Below are 15,807 nucleotides of genomic sequence, written 5' to 3' on the forward strand. Positions count from 1 at the left end.
TGGAAATAGTTGATGAAAATATAAAGAAACTGAATTCTAATAGAGAAATAAGTAAAATAACTATGCCATATGATCACCTCTTTAAACTCTACATCAAATTACATTATAAATATTGTTTTAATTGTTCATTTTGTCAAACTCATAATATTAAATTATGGTGTTATGGACGTGCGCCATTATCAACTGAAGATTCTATCAAGCATCACGTAGAGTTTTGCTGTGAAGGAAACGAAAAATTAAAGAAAAAATTGAAAAAGAAATTGAATTTATCGAAAAAGAAAAAGAAAGAAGGAAAAAAAATAAAAAAGTATACAAACAAAGAACTTAAAGAAATAGAAATTTAAAAAAAACATGATAGTTTATTGTAACTCCATTAAATCGTAAACTTTATTCATTTTCATACTAACATTTAGTGGGAAATAGCTGATTTATTTTGGAAAAAATGGATGTAAATAAAAATAGTATTGCAAATGAAAGATATAGAAAATTATTTTACAAATATTGTTTTTATTGTAAAGAATGTCAAAGATATCAAATGGAAGCTTTATATAGTGCTTCATTACCAAAAAATCCAACACATTGTGTTTTTCATCATTTATATGTTTGCTGTAAAGAAAAGGAAGGATTAAAAAGAAAAATTGTAGAAGAAATTGACTTTATTGAAGAAGAGAGGAAAGAAAAAAACACTTCAATTGAATTTATTGAAAAGAAAACACTTCAAATCATTATGTCATATACATCCATCAGTAAACTATGCAGCAAATTATTTTATAAATATTGTAATTATTGCAAGTTATGTGATGATTACAAACATTATTTCTTTATAAGAAAATTACCAGCACCAACTTCAGCAGAGACTGTTGATTATCGTTTAAACATTTGGTGTAAAGACAAAGAAGAATTAAAAAGAAAAATTGAAGAGGAAATTAAATTAATAAAAACAGAAGAAGAAAAAAGAAAAAAAATGAAAGGCTTGTCAAAAGGGAACTTAAAGAAATAAAAAAAAGAAAAAACACAATATAATATGCTTTTTTATAAGAAATTAGATTTTTTTGGAAAAATGGATGAAAATAAAAGTGATAAATTTCTTGAAAATAAAAGTGATAATTTTCTTGAAAATGAAAGATATAAATAATTATTTTATAAATATTGTTTTTATTGTAAAAAATGTCAAAGTTCTCAAAAGCTTTTAAATAACGCGTCATTACCAGTATACCCATCAGATTGTATTTTTATCATACATATACTTGCTGTAAAGAAAAGAAAGAATTACAAAAAAAAATTGAAAAAGAAGTTAATTTTATTCATAAAGAAAGAAACTATACAACGGTAAGATATGTTATTAACAAAACTCAAATCAGAATATATTCATTTTTATTCCAACTTTTGTTATATTACAGAAAGAAAATACAAAAAAAACAAAAAAATGAATGAAAATAGTGATATAAAAACAAGACTACAAGAAATATCTTCATTTATAAAAACAACAAATATTTTACTGCAAAAAGAAATAAAAGAAATAAATGATGTGATAACAAAAAGGGAAAAAGAACATTTTTTACATTCTTATAAATTACTTGATAAAATTAATGAATTAGACAAAAAAGATAAAAATGTTTTATCTGAAAAATCAACATATGGTAAACCAACTGGTTTATTTGGTGAATCTAGTGCTCAAAAAACATTTAATTTACTTAGTAAAAAAGAAAATCCAAAAGCATTTGGTTGTGTGCGCATGGGTTCATTTATTAAAAAAGAGGGAAAACTACCACCATTTGGAGAACCTAGTGGTTTATTTTAAAAAACGTTTTTAATATAACATTTTAAATTGTAAAAACATGTAATAAATTGCTTTTTCTTGATTAAAATTGTTTTGCAATTTTTTACATTTTTTTTTTCATTTTTTTACATTATTAAATTTATTTTTTTTCAATTTTTTTCAACTTTTTTCAACTTTTTACAATAAATTTCATTTTTTTACAATTTTCTCTATATTTATACTTTTTTATATATCTACTTGTATCATAATTATTCAGTCACTCAAAGAGAGAAGATGTCTTTCAAAAGTAGAATTAATTCAATTATTCAAGATCTGAAATTTTTTTTGGTATATGGATGGTCAATACTTGTTTATGACGGGTCTTCTTCATATTGGATTACTTTTTTGTCTTCATAAAGCAACGAGTTTTTTTATAGAACCCGTTAATAATTGTGTTTGTGATTAATTTTATGTTGAGTTTATTGGTAAGTATATTTTAACTTTTATTATTTTCTAACATTATGACACTTATTTATTTAAAATCATGTATTTTTTTAGAAATAATTTTTTTCTAAAAATTGGACTTTGGACTTTTCAATGAAGCATTGAAGCAAGAGAATTTGTATCTTCAGTAAATTGGACTTTGGACTTTCCATAATCTCATTTTAAAAAATTGGACTTTGGACTTTCATCAATGTAATTATTTTGTATTTTATTTGAAATATATCTTCTTTTTGTAATCTTCTTGCTTATATATTTTGTATTACTCTTATTCACTTTTCTAATATATATATGTATATCATCACAGGCTCACCCTTCTCTATTTTTATGTTTACTACCGCTGACTGCTTCAAAAACGATCCCCCCGGTTTTTTTATTATAAAATGTATTATGTCTATTTTTAGACATCATACATTCTATAATAAAAAAACTTGAGCCTAATGATATATATATATATATATATATATATATTAGTGAACTACTAAAAGCCTGATTGACCACATAATCACAAATACTCCTTAAAAAATATGTGAATCAGGAGTTATTCACACAGGTATTAGTGACCATGATATGATTTTTGCAATTAGGAAAACTTCCATACCAAAAAGTAAAAACATCATTGAAATAAGGAACATGAAAAACTTTAATGAGAAAAAGTTTCTTGATGAACTCAGGGAGCAACCATGGGATTCTATATATTTCTTCCCCCATGATACTAATGCTATGTGTGAAATGTGGAAAGGTCTATTCCTTGAGATTTTTGACAAATATGCACCCATTCAAAATAAAAAGATTTGAGAAAAAATCTTCCATGGATGACAGGGGACATAAAAGAACTGATGAAAACTCGAGATTATTTGAAACACAAGGCAATGAAAACAAATTTAGAGACAGACTGGCTGTGTTACAGGAAAAGCAGGAATAAAGTAAATATTAAACCAAAATATGCAAAAAAAGAGTACTACTCTTCAAAGATTGTTGGTCAAAAACAAAACCCTAAACAGGCCTGGAAAACTATTAATAATATATTGGGAAAACAAAAGAACGAAATAGTTATAATTAAATTGATTATCAATGACAATACTTTTACAACCTCAGAAAGCATAGCAAAGGGCATTAATACATATTTTTCTAATATTGGCCCAAAACTTGTTGAAGAAATAGACAACACAAAAACTAATTTTAAAAATTATATAAATACAACTAAATCAGAGTTTGCTGCCTTTCGGCCAACTACTGTCCATAATGTGTACCATCTCATTTGTGGACTTTCGGCAAATTTGGCAACAGGTTGTGATGGACTATCATGTAAAATTTTAAAACTAGCTGCACCTGTCATATCTGAAACATTAACCTATATTTTCGATCAGTGCATAACTTTGTCTTCCCAGATGAATGGAAAACAGCACGAATTATACCTCTTTACAAAAATGGACACCGTAACTTGCCTGGAAACTATAGACCAATTTCAATTCTTTCAGTCGTCAGTAAAATCATTAAACGTATACTTTACGATCAACTCTACAACTACTTTTCTAAATCTGAAATCCTAAGTGATTGTCAATTTGGTTTCAGAAAATCACATTCAACAACAACTGCCTTAATTGACTGTACGAATGATTGGTACACAAACATGGATAAAATGTTGCTCAACCTTGTAGTCCAAATTGATCTAAAAAAGGCTTTTGACACTGTTGACCACAAAATTTTGTTAAGAAAACTTGAGTTGTATGGAATTAAAGGACAAGCCTACAACCTAATTGAATCCTATCTGTCAAAGCAAACTGAAAGATGCCAAATCAAAAATTTTATTTCATCCCAACAACTCCTCTCCTGTGGAGTTCCCCAGGGCTCTATTCTAGTTCCGTTATTTTTCTTAATATATATAAATGACTTACCCTCATGCTTAGAGCAATGTAAACCAACAATGTTTGCTGATGTTACTAGCATAACTGCTTCAAATAATGATATAGTTGAACTAGAAAAGACAGTAAACTCCGACTTGAATAATGTTGAAAAGTGGTTGACAGCAAACAAACTTAGTTTGAATTCAACCAAGACAGAATATTTGATCATAGGCTCGAAACAAATGATCAAGAATGTTTTTACTTCTAATTTGCATATTGCAATTGGCAATTACGTTATAAATAGAATTTATGAGTACGAAAGTTTGGGTTTAATAATTGACCAACACTTATCTTGGAGGAGTAACACTGATAAAATTTGCAAAAAAGTAGCTGCCGGTATCTCCGCCCTTAGAAAATTAAAGCAATACACAGACAAACAAACACTTTTCTCTATTTATAATGCCCTGGTACATCCTTACTTCACATATTGCTGTGAAGTTTGGGATGTATTGGTGGAAACTCAGTCCAAAAGACTACAAAAACTTCAAAATAGAGCTGCAAAAATTATCATAAGCATGGGCAATGATGTCGATTATTGTAACGCATTACAAGAATTGAAGTGGGAACCTCTTGAAATACTTAGAAAAAAAGCTAAAGCAAAACTGATGTTTAAATTATTAAAAAATGCTGGACTAAATTCACTTACTAGATTGTTTAGCTATAAAAAAGACATCACTGATTACAATCTACGCAATATTACAAGTTGTCTAAATGTTCCTATGCCTAGTACTAACTCCTTGAAGAAAAGCTTTGCATATGATGGCGCTTCTGTTTGGAATTCAATTCCAGCAGAAATCAGAATTAGCAAAAGCGTGTCACTTTTCAAAAGAAAATTGCTGCTTGCATTTTATGATTTAGTTTAACATGTAACTGATGGAATAAACCAAACTCTGTAAATATTTAATCTTCTCTTCTGTAGATAATTTATTTCTTAGTAAATTTTGTAATTGTTTTTGAACAAAAACACGCCCCTTGTGGAAATCAACCCCAGTTGACAAGGCCATCGTGTCAAAATAAAGATTTTCATTCATTCATTCATTCATGACACGAATGCGCGTAATATGATCTTATATAATTACGTTCAGAATTTCAAGTCATTGCTAAACAAAGGCCTGTAAGTAAAACACTACACGGTAGAATTTTTTAAACTTGGCCATATTGTAGATATTCGTATTGTCTATAACATATCCAAAATCTGGAGGTGGCACAAAAAAATAAGTTGTAGAAAATCATCGACAAAGTCGGATGACACAGATGCGCGTAATATAATCTTATATAATTAACTTCCTATATCCATGTAATTTTTCAAACAAAGCCTTATAAATAAAAAACTACACGGTAGAATTTTTTTAAACTTGACCAGAATATAGATAATTATATTGTCTATAACATATCGAAAATCTGGAGGTGGCAAAAAAAATAAGTTGTAGAAAATCATCGACAAAGTCGGATGACACGAATGCGCGTAATATAATCTTGCATATTTAAGTTAAGAATTCCGGTTCTTTAACAAACAAAGCCTTATAAATTCAAAACTACACAGTAGAAATTTTTTAAACATGGCCATATTGTAGATATTCGTATTGTCTATAACATATCCAAAATCTGGAGGTGGCACAAAAAAATAAAAGGAATAATATTCCTTGAGAATGTACTCTGGTATTAACTGTGAAGCTGGCACCACATTCGACAAGCAGCTCTATAGCTAAAAAACTACACGGTAGAATTTTTTTAAACTTGGCCATATTGTAGATATTCTTATTGTTTATAACATATCCAAAATCTGGAGGTGGCACAAAAAAATAAGTTGTAGAAATTCATCGACAAAGTCGGATGACACGAATGCGCGTAATATGATCTTATATAATTACGTTCAGAATTTCAAGTCATTGCTAAACAAAGGCCTGTAAATAAAAAACTGCACGGTAGAATTTTTTAAACTTGGCCATATTATAGATATTCTTATTGTTTATAACATATCCAAAATCTGGAGGTGGCACACAAAAATAAGTTGTAGAAAATCATCGACAAAGTTGGATGACACGAATGCGGGTAATATAATCTTATATAATTAGGTTGAGAATTTCAATAATAAATTTCAATAATAATATACTGAAGCATTATAAACCTGTGAGAATACATTGAGAATACTAAATCATCTATGAATAACTGCATTTCTATTTAGCTACAAGTGACGTGTTAAGAAAGCAAAAACGGGCAAGAGGGTAGTAACTAAAATCTGCCAAAAATCACGTTCAATTCTCTATTAATCATCGAAGAAAAGTAACTTCATATAAGTTCAGAACAAGCAGACAATTTCAAATAATACAAAATAAAGCAAATTCCGAAGAGGGACATCTCGTTTTCTTGATATTCAAGATATTACAAGAGTTTGAAACAGACTTATGAGTCTGATGATGTCTTTGGAATAAAGACGAAATATTACACATTATTTTGTTTCAAACTCTTGTAATATCTTGAATATCAAGAAAACGAGATGTCCCTCTTCGGAATTTGCTTTATTTTGTAAGTTCAGAATGCAAGAGGAACATTTTCAGAAAAATTGAAATTGTTAATCGATATTCTGATCGTGTCAACAACGTAAAAAAATGCGATAGAAAGAAAAACACTGTGGTAAATAATAGCCGATTTCTAATTATAAGATAATAAAGTAAAGTAATTATCTAGTAAGTCTGTAAAAATACAATATAAATAATGCACATGTCTAATTATACCGTGACGTAAAGGTCGTGGATTAAAGTAATATTTGGTCACGACCACTCCAAAAACAAGTCATTTACTTCACTAGATTCACTAAATTTTGAAAAAATTAAAGCGATGAGCAACTAGAACAAATTTTCAAAAAAAATAACCAGCACTGTTACGTTACTGCATAATTAATTTGGTACTAAAAACCAAACAGAGTTTACTACTTTTAAACAATTTAGTAAAAAGTGAATTGTATTAATAATTTTTTGTTCGCTCTCTAGATTTTGGATATATTTAAAAAAATTCTACCGTGTAGTTTTTTATTTATAGGCCTTTGTTTGAAAAATTACATAGATATAGGAAGTTAATTATATAAGATTATATTACGCGCATTCGTGTCATCCGACTTTGTCGATGATTTTCTACAACTTATTTTTTTGTGCCACCTCCAGATTTTGGATATGTTATAGACAATAAGAATATCTACAATATGGGCAAGTTTAAAAAAATTCTACCGTGTAGTTTTTTATTTACAAGCCTTTATTTAGCAATGACTTGAAATTCTCAACCTAATTATATAAGATCATATTATGCGCATTCGTGTCATCCGACTTTGTCGATGATTTTCTACAACTTATTTTCTTGTGCCACCTCCAGATTTTGGATATGTTATAGACAATAAGAATATCTACAATATGGCCAAGTTTAAAAAATTCTACCGTGTAGTTATTTATTTATAGGCCTTTGTTTGAAAAATTACATGGATATAGGAAGTTAATTATATAAGATTTTTTTACGCGAATTCGTGTCATCTAATTATGTCGATAATTTTCTATCATTTATTTTTTTGTGCCACCTCCAGATTTTGGATATGTTATAGACAATACGAATATCTACAATATGGCCATGTTTAAAAAATTTCTACCGTGTAGTTTTGAATTTATAAGGCTTTGTTTGTTAAAGAACCGGAATTCTTAACTTAAATATGCAAGATTATATTACGCGAATTCGTGTCATCTAATTATGTCGATGATTTTCTATCATTTATTTTTTTGTGCCACCTCCAGATTTTCGATATGTTATAGACAATAAGAATATCTACAATATGGCTAAGTTTAAAAAATTCTACCGTGTAGTTTTTTAGCTATAGAGCTGTTTGTCGAATGTGGTGCCAACTTCACAGTTAATACCAGAGTACATTCTCAAGGAATATTATTCCTTTTATTTTTTTGTGCCACCTCCAGATTTTGGATATGTTATAGACAATACGAATATCTACAATTTGGCCAAGTTTAAAAAAATTTTCTACCGTGTAGTGTTTTATTTACAGGCCTTTGTTTAGCAATGACTTGAAATTCTGAACGTAATTATATAAGATCATATTACGCGCATTCGTGTCATCTAACTATGTCGATGATTTTCTATCATTTATTTTTTTGTGCCACCTCCACATTTTGGCTATGTTATAGACAATGAGAATATCTACAATATGGCCAAGTTTAGAAAAATTCTACCGTGTAGTTTTTTATTTATAGGCCTTTGTTTGAAAAATTACATGGATATAGGAAGTTAATTATATAAGATTATATTACGCGCATTCGTGTCATCCAACTTTTTCGATGATTTTCTACAACTTATATTTTTGTGCCATCTCCAGATTTTGGATATATTTTAGACAATATAATTATCTATATTCTGGCCAAGTTTAAAAGAATTCTACCGTGTAGTTTTTAAATTATAGGCTAATTAAGAGTAATGGAAAGTACACTGTAATATAAATCTTAGTGTTTTCTTCAATTTCTTGACTTTTATACATTTTTTGTGATGGTTAAGGACAGTAAAATAGTAATAAACAGTTAAGAATTGTTTTTTACTGTTGTATTTGATGGAAAACGTGTTTTAAAGACGATTTTTCGATTTATCATTTTGAATGATAAATTTTAGTTGAATGTGGTGATGAATGTTGTGATGAATGTTGTGTTGAGTGTGGTGCCCAATGTGGTGCCAATTTCACGGTAGTTGCTACGAACTTGTCCATTTTCAAAACTGCTGTTCCCTGAAAGCCAAATTGAAAGATCAGGACCCAATGATGTCCCTGTTAGGTAAGAATTTACATGTATTGGGGTATTAATTTATATTTTTATTTACGTTTGACATCTTGGCCTGAAATATATGATCAATCCGTTAATTTTCAGCTATTCATATTTAGTGTATCATGTAAAATATATGTCTAAAGCTGTCATTATTTTGCATACTCAGTCTGTCTAATGTACGGCCTAAATAATTTTAATTGTTACTGTCTGTTAAAAAAAATGTTTTACTTCAATATTAGTCAAAGCTAGTCCTTTTTAAAATTTAACCCAATCAATAATGTATTATCCTTGTATTCCTGGCATTTTATGTTATCCCCTGGTTAAAGAAACTAACATATCATTTTGAATAACTGTTACTTTCTTTCGCGGGTTATATAGAATATTGATGCTATAGTAGATGGAATCAATAAGTCGTCTGAATCCTGTTTGACATACCTAGACTAGTTCCAAATCTTAGACTACCTGCCTGTGACTTTGACTTTATCATGATGTTACCAAATTAACACAAAGACAAAATAACTTTCTCAATTTCAATATTATTAGTCTATATTTAACACTATTTGTTACCCTTATTTATTCTAATGTCAGAGTCAGTCTAGCAGATTTGTTTCCAGGTATAACTTGGTATAACAAAGCAGCCATTGATACTTAAATACTAATTTTTCTTTTAGTACTTTAGCCAATAGGAATTTTCTGTTCAATGCATGTTCTATTGCATTAGTTGGGAATGAGACTCTCTCTATTTACTGTGTTGAAATGTTTGAGAATGCAAAATACTATTCTACCCATCCTCTCATCGAGTCCCAGCATAAAAATGGTGCGTTCACTTCACTTAAAAATGCCTTTGCCATGTGTATATCTGATGCAGCTCTAACCTCTTTAGAAAATGTGAATGAAATTGCAGCAATTTTACAAGAAGCAGTGGAAAGAGCAAATAATTACACCTTTTCACCCTTGATGTGTATGTTTGCTTTGTCCACAGTAATCCAGTGTGCTATTCAGGCATACTACCCAATTACTAATGATGCTGAAGTGAAAGGAAATAGGGATTCGTTGGCTAAAATGTTCAATTGTACAATATATCCAAGAGATTTTGTTGATGGGAGTGCAATTGACTATGTCCATATCTTTTGTTGTGCTGCGATGCCACCTTCTTATTTTGTAGATCAAAAAATCCCATCCACCAAAAACCATTTTGTTACTTTGTTTTTAGAGGACCACCTTTGAACATTGCTTTTATTAATCTTGCCATCTTTACCATTGTTGGATAAACATCTTTGCTGCTGTTAGAAGAAGATCACCTTTGAACATTGCTTTTATTAATCTTGCCATCTTTTCGATTGTTGGATAAACATCTTTGTCGCTGTTGGAAGAAGACCGCCTTTGAACATTGCTTTTATTAGTCTTGCCATCTTTATGGCTGTTACAAAAGGCATCCTCGCTGCTTTTCGAAAAAGACCATTTGATGGGGCAACAAAGATGGGGGATTATTTTTTTGTAGTCTTTTGGTTATTCACTGCAAAAATAACATGCTTCATCTTTCTCTCACTCCTGCGGCAACAATCCTGTGATTACAGAAAGGTACGGAAACTGCGTTGATTTTACATCAGACATCACAAGCTAAGTAAAATTTTTATTCTTCTATCCGAACAGAATAAAAAAAAAAGGCGATATTAGAATTTTTTTTAGATGAGATTATAACTAAAATATTGTTATATTCTACATTAAAAATGCCGGAATTCCTTTTCCAAGAGTCTAGATTTCAAAATTTTCTGGGGGAGCATGCCCCCAGACCCCCCTAGCGTTGGCTCGCGCCGAAGGCGCTCGCTACGTCACAGGGCCACGGTCAGCCCAGAAGCTGGATCCGCCCCTGATGTTTTCAACAATTGAAATGTAAGTTCTTTCATTTTCAGAATTACCCATAATTGTCAAAAGCCTGGAAACTTTAACTAATGGACTCCAGTCAAGCAGTACTCATTCAGTCTCTCCACCTGTCAACACTGATTTACCAAAACACCTGTCCCCTTTATGCCTTAAAAGTTCTTGCGATACAGCTACGATTTAGGAAAATGATAATACTGGCGACGGAGTGGAAAAGATGGTAAGAATAGTGCCTCCTTAGTTAAAATAAAAGTCGTCTATATGCGCAATGCCTCAGCACAGTTCAGTAAAAAAAAGGTGTATATCTATAATGTCAAGCTAATATCATTATACTCAATATTGGAAATTTAAAGATATGAATATAGCTACAGGGTGTATAAAAAAACGGAACAGTTATGAAAACGCTGCTAAAGTTGTAAGTGTGCAAAATTTGCACAAAAAATAGGTTAAAATTGTAAATAAGACTTTATATCTGAAGGTAAGCTTTTGGTGAATAATAGACTTTTTAGAATAAAAATTGTGTTACCTAGAAGCACTGTTGAAGTAGCTTGTACACGTATATAACAAAGCTGAGAAGCAATTGCAACATGGGGCTAAAATATGAGAGTAGTAGTACAAGTTAACAAAGTTTTGGGAATTTTAGGGTATGCATCGAGAAAGCTTACCTTACCTTAATTGCAAGTTATTTTGAATTTTCCCTTTTTAAATTTCACTTTTTATAATTTTTCAATTTTGAATGAATGTGAGCTTGGAAGCCTAGCGTTCGCGTACGCTTTAGCCAAATTTTTCGAAACTTTATTTAAATTAGAAGTTAGCTAAAACAACATCTGCCAAATTTTAAGCAAATGTGTTTCATTTTAAAAGTCGTACTCACACTGTTAATTTCAAGGAGTTGATTTAACTCCAAAAGTAGAGTTGAATAGAAAGGTGGAGAATGACTCCTATTTTGGAGTTAGATTATAATCCAAAATTATAGCTCCGCTTTTGGAGTAAGCATAACTCCAAAAGTGGAGTTAAAATAACTCTTTAAAGTGTTGTTACAATTTCTATGATTGTAACTAAATCATAATCCTATTCATTGCAAATAATTTATTCAAATGTTAGCTTCCTATATAATATATCATCTTAACTAACACTAACCATTGTGCACTAAAGATTGCATTCTGATAATGTCGAAACATGTTTGCGCTCAAAAAATTTGTCGATTTTCTTAAAAGAAAAAAAGATATATTTTTTTCAAATATATTAAAATGTTTGAAAAATATCAAAAAAAACATCTCGAGCGTTGCTCGAAATCCAAATTTTAGCGAAGCGCCACGAGGCCCACGCCATATGAACTTGTTGCCATAACGACAGAATTAATTTAGAGTCATAATTACTCCCGGAGTTAAATGTTACGGTTTAAAATAACTCCATTAATTATACTCTGATTTATGAGTTATTTTAACTCCTTTGGCCGAGTTAAAATTACTCCAAGTGGAGTAAAATCCACTTGGAGGTTGAAACAACTCTAAATTTTTCACTCCATTAAAAGGAGTTATTTTGATCACCCCTTTGGAGTCAAAATAACTCCTTTAAAATGACAGTGCGGGAACACAATTCTTATTCTAAAAATGGTTATTATTTGTGAGAGTTCTACTATCAGATAAACCATTTAAAGTGTAAATATCTATTGTACCAAGGCTTTTTTTGATCTTGCGGATGATTACTTAGTGCGACAATTTCCTAACTGTTCAGTTTTTTTGGTAGCTACACCCGTATAGCAATCAACATATTGGTATTTTTGTGCGTAGTCAGAGACGCCAACTAACAGCACAATTAAGGTTCCTTTTGTTTAAGATAGGCATTCCAAAACAATCCAGAAGATGCTTCTTAACTTCTACTTGATGTCACAAATTTATATTCGATCAACAGGTGGAGAAGCCAACTAGGCAAGCAACTTGGTTGCTGTCTTTCAATTTCTTTTTGCTAGCGGCATTGCAGTTTAAATTTCGACCTGATATGTTTCAGGAAACCATGTTATCATGTTGGAAACTGATGAATTATAGAGTCGTAGTACGTTGTAGACAATATCTTGTTCTTGCTAAATTTTTTCTTTTAACGGAACCTAGAACCTAACTCGTGCATGTGAAGAAAAAATCATAGCTATAGCAAATGGTAAAGGCATTAAATTTAAATGGAAAAAGAATTGACACTCCTTATAATATAAACAATATTTATTCCAAACGTTATTCATTCTATTTAATTTTTTTTAATTTGTAATCTTCGAAATGTCTGCATTTTCTAGTGATGATGATAGCATGTAACATGTAACACTTGTCAAAACGTTTAGAATAAATATTCTTTACTTTATACTGACTGTCAATTGTTTCTTGTTTCAGTAAAACACTTTATGGCAATCGTAATTGAAGGGTAATATAACTTTTTTCAACACTATGCATTTTAAATTTAAGCCTTCTAAATTTTTTATTAGGTAGCACTGGCTCCTGGTATTAAGATTTTGCCTTCGCAGAGGGATCTTTTGACTTTACAAGGAAATCCAAAAAACTACACGTATGCGTTAATGGACATGATTTGGTCCAGAGATGTGTTGGCAACACATTCCCTAACAGGAAAAACGTCCAATGCTCACAAAGATAAAACACCAAAGCCTTCATTGGATGCTTCAAAAGTTGCTGCACTGTGTGGTAAGTAAAGCTTTTAACCTTTATTCTGTTATTTTAAGATGTATAATACAGTTTGTTAATACGGTCAGCCTTGAGGATTTTTTGTGGGATGGCTTTTTGCAAATTGGAAATTAATACAGGTCCTCCAGAAAACTACTACATTTAATAGAACATTTGATGTAGTTGCAAGTAAATTTGAGGTGTTTCAAGACATATACCAAATAACAAATAAAAACTATATGAAACCTTAAATTGTTTCATGGTGTAGTCAAGAAATTAGAGACTATGTACATGATATCACCCGACAGTTTCAAAACAACAAAAAACTAAGTTTGGGGGCGGAAAAGATGAACGCGTCTGCTTACAGAGCTGACAGTTCAATAAAGGTCACTAAAGTAGTAACTACATTTAGAAATCCCCAGGTACCAAGTAGCTACCACATGAGCGGTCAAAGCAGTGCTATACGGTCCCGCTTACTAGCTATAATTTTAGTTTGACATTCCACCAGGTATACTCTATGATTTCTAATTTTTTAAAGCAGATTTCTGTCCATTTTAGATGTAGTTGTAAAAAGATTTCGCTTACCTGACAATAAAATGGTGAAAGGATTCATAAAGGCAAAGCTAAACAACAGCGAAAGATGTAAAAGATTCAAAATAAGTGACAACGTACAAGATAACTGATTCTTTTTTATAATTTTATTTTTGATAGTTAATTTTCATGTTTTTTTCTACTTATACATGCATAAATGTTATTTGTATTATTGGTAATTTTTGCAATTTTTTAACGTATGCAAGTTTTAAAATTTTTAAGTTCTATTAAATTATTTGAGTTTTCTGTATTATATTTAACGGGCAACTACTGTAATGTGTCCGTTTTTTATGACTTGTCAATCCTATGATCCTGTAAGAATTTATAGTCTTTTAGAGAGTCTTATAGAAACTTGTGGGGCAAATTTATGTCATATAAAATCATATAGAATTCCCTATGTATGTTTTAAGAACTCCCGGGGACAATTGGATTATGTAGCAATTCACGTGGGATTTTATAAAAAATCCGATTAGATTCTGTTGTAATCTGTAAGCAATAGTTTAGCCTCTTTACAAAGTCTTTTAAGAGTTTTGTGGGAATTTTCGCAGGAGATCTTGTTGGGATTCTTATAGGAATTCTTGCAGGATGTCGTATTGCAGTTGTTGTAAGAATTTGTATAGGAATGCTTGTAGGAATTCCAATAGGATTCCTTTGTAAGAATTCTTATAGGAATTGTTATACGAATTCTTATATGAATTCCTATAGGTTCCTACAGCATGCTATACGTTGTTCCTATATGCTCATGGGCCAATTTCCAATAGAATCCTGTAGAAAGTTTTAATAGGAATTCCTATTAATAATTTTCGTAAGGGTGGGCATTTCGCGAAGCAAAGAACCATACCAACTACTTCTAACTGCAAGCAGTTCTCCTGGCATTCCAAGCGTTTCTCAAAAAAGAAAACCAAACACCACAACATTTGAAGTTGTTGATAAACAACATGACAGCTGTGGCGTACATCAACAGAAAGAGCGGCACACGGTTAGCTCAGCTAGCACATCTAGCCATGGAAATTTGGATATATTATCATTCTGGCAACATTTTGATAACATCAAAGCTCTTCCGGGGTCGATGAACGTGAAAGCAGATTCCCACAACTTCAACAACCACACCGAATTGATGTTGAAGTCCAGTGTATTTCGGAAAATAGCAACCCAATATTACACACCACAAGTGGTAGTGCAATCAATTACCCAATTACATAGCACGTCACCCCGATCCTGTGGCAATGGTAACTAACGCTTTATCCTTAGTTTGGAACAAGTGGACAGTTTTAATTCATCCACCAATTGTTCTGATCCCAAGGATTTTACTGAAAATGAAACGTAAACCTTTCCGTAAATTGATTGCACGTAAATTGATTGCACTTACCACAAGTGGTAGTGCAATCAATTACCCAATTACATAGCACGTCACCCCGATCCTGTGGCAATGGTAACTAACGCTTTATCCTTCGTTTAGAACAAGTGGACAGTTTTAATTCATCCACCAATTGTTCTGATCGCAAGGATTTTACTGAAAATGAAACGTGACAAAGCAACAAGACTACTGATTGCACCAAACTGGCAGAGCCAACCCTGGTTTCCAATGATACTGGAAATGTTAGTAAACTTTCCAGGAAGGTCGCCAGTTCTACCATCAACAATCTCACTTCTATTTACACTGGAGTAGTCGCACCTACTTTGGAAAAGTTTCCAGTTAA

At 30.9% G+C, this 15,807-nt stretch overlaps 1 long non-coding RNA gene across 1 annotated transcript; it reads left to right on the forward strand.

Annotated features, from left to right (window-relative positions):
- The first annotated feature begins 10,348 nt into the window (after positions 1-10,348).
- On the forward strand, positions 10,349-14,367 carry LOC124456114. The gene is made up of 4 exons (XR_006952114.1): positions 10,349-10,550; positions 10,883-11,070; positions 13,324-13,537; positions 14,075-14,367. It is a non-coding gene; the product is annotated as an uncharacterized LOC124456114 (long non-coding RNA).
- Positions 14,368-15,807: the final 1,440 nt, after the last annotated feature.

Source organism: Xenia sp. Carnegie-2017, unplaced genomic scaffold, assembly GCF_021976095.1.
Source record: "Xenia sp. Carnegie-2017 unplaced genomic scaffold, XeniaSp_v1 HiC_scaffold_42, whole genome shotgun sequence".
NCBI classification, from domain to species: domain Eukaryota; kingdom Metazoa; phylum Cnidaria; class Anthozoa; order Malacalcyonacea; family Xeniidae; genus Xenia; species Xenia sp. Carnegie-2017.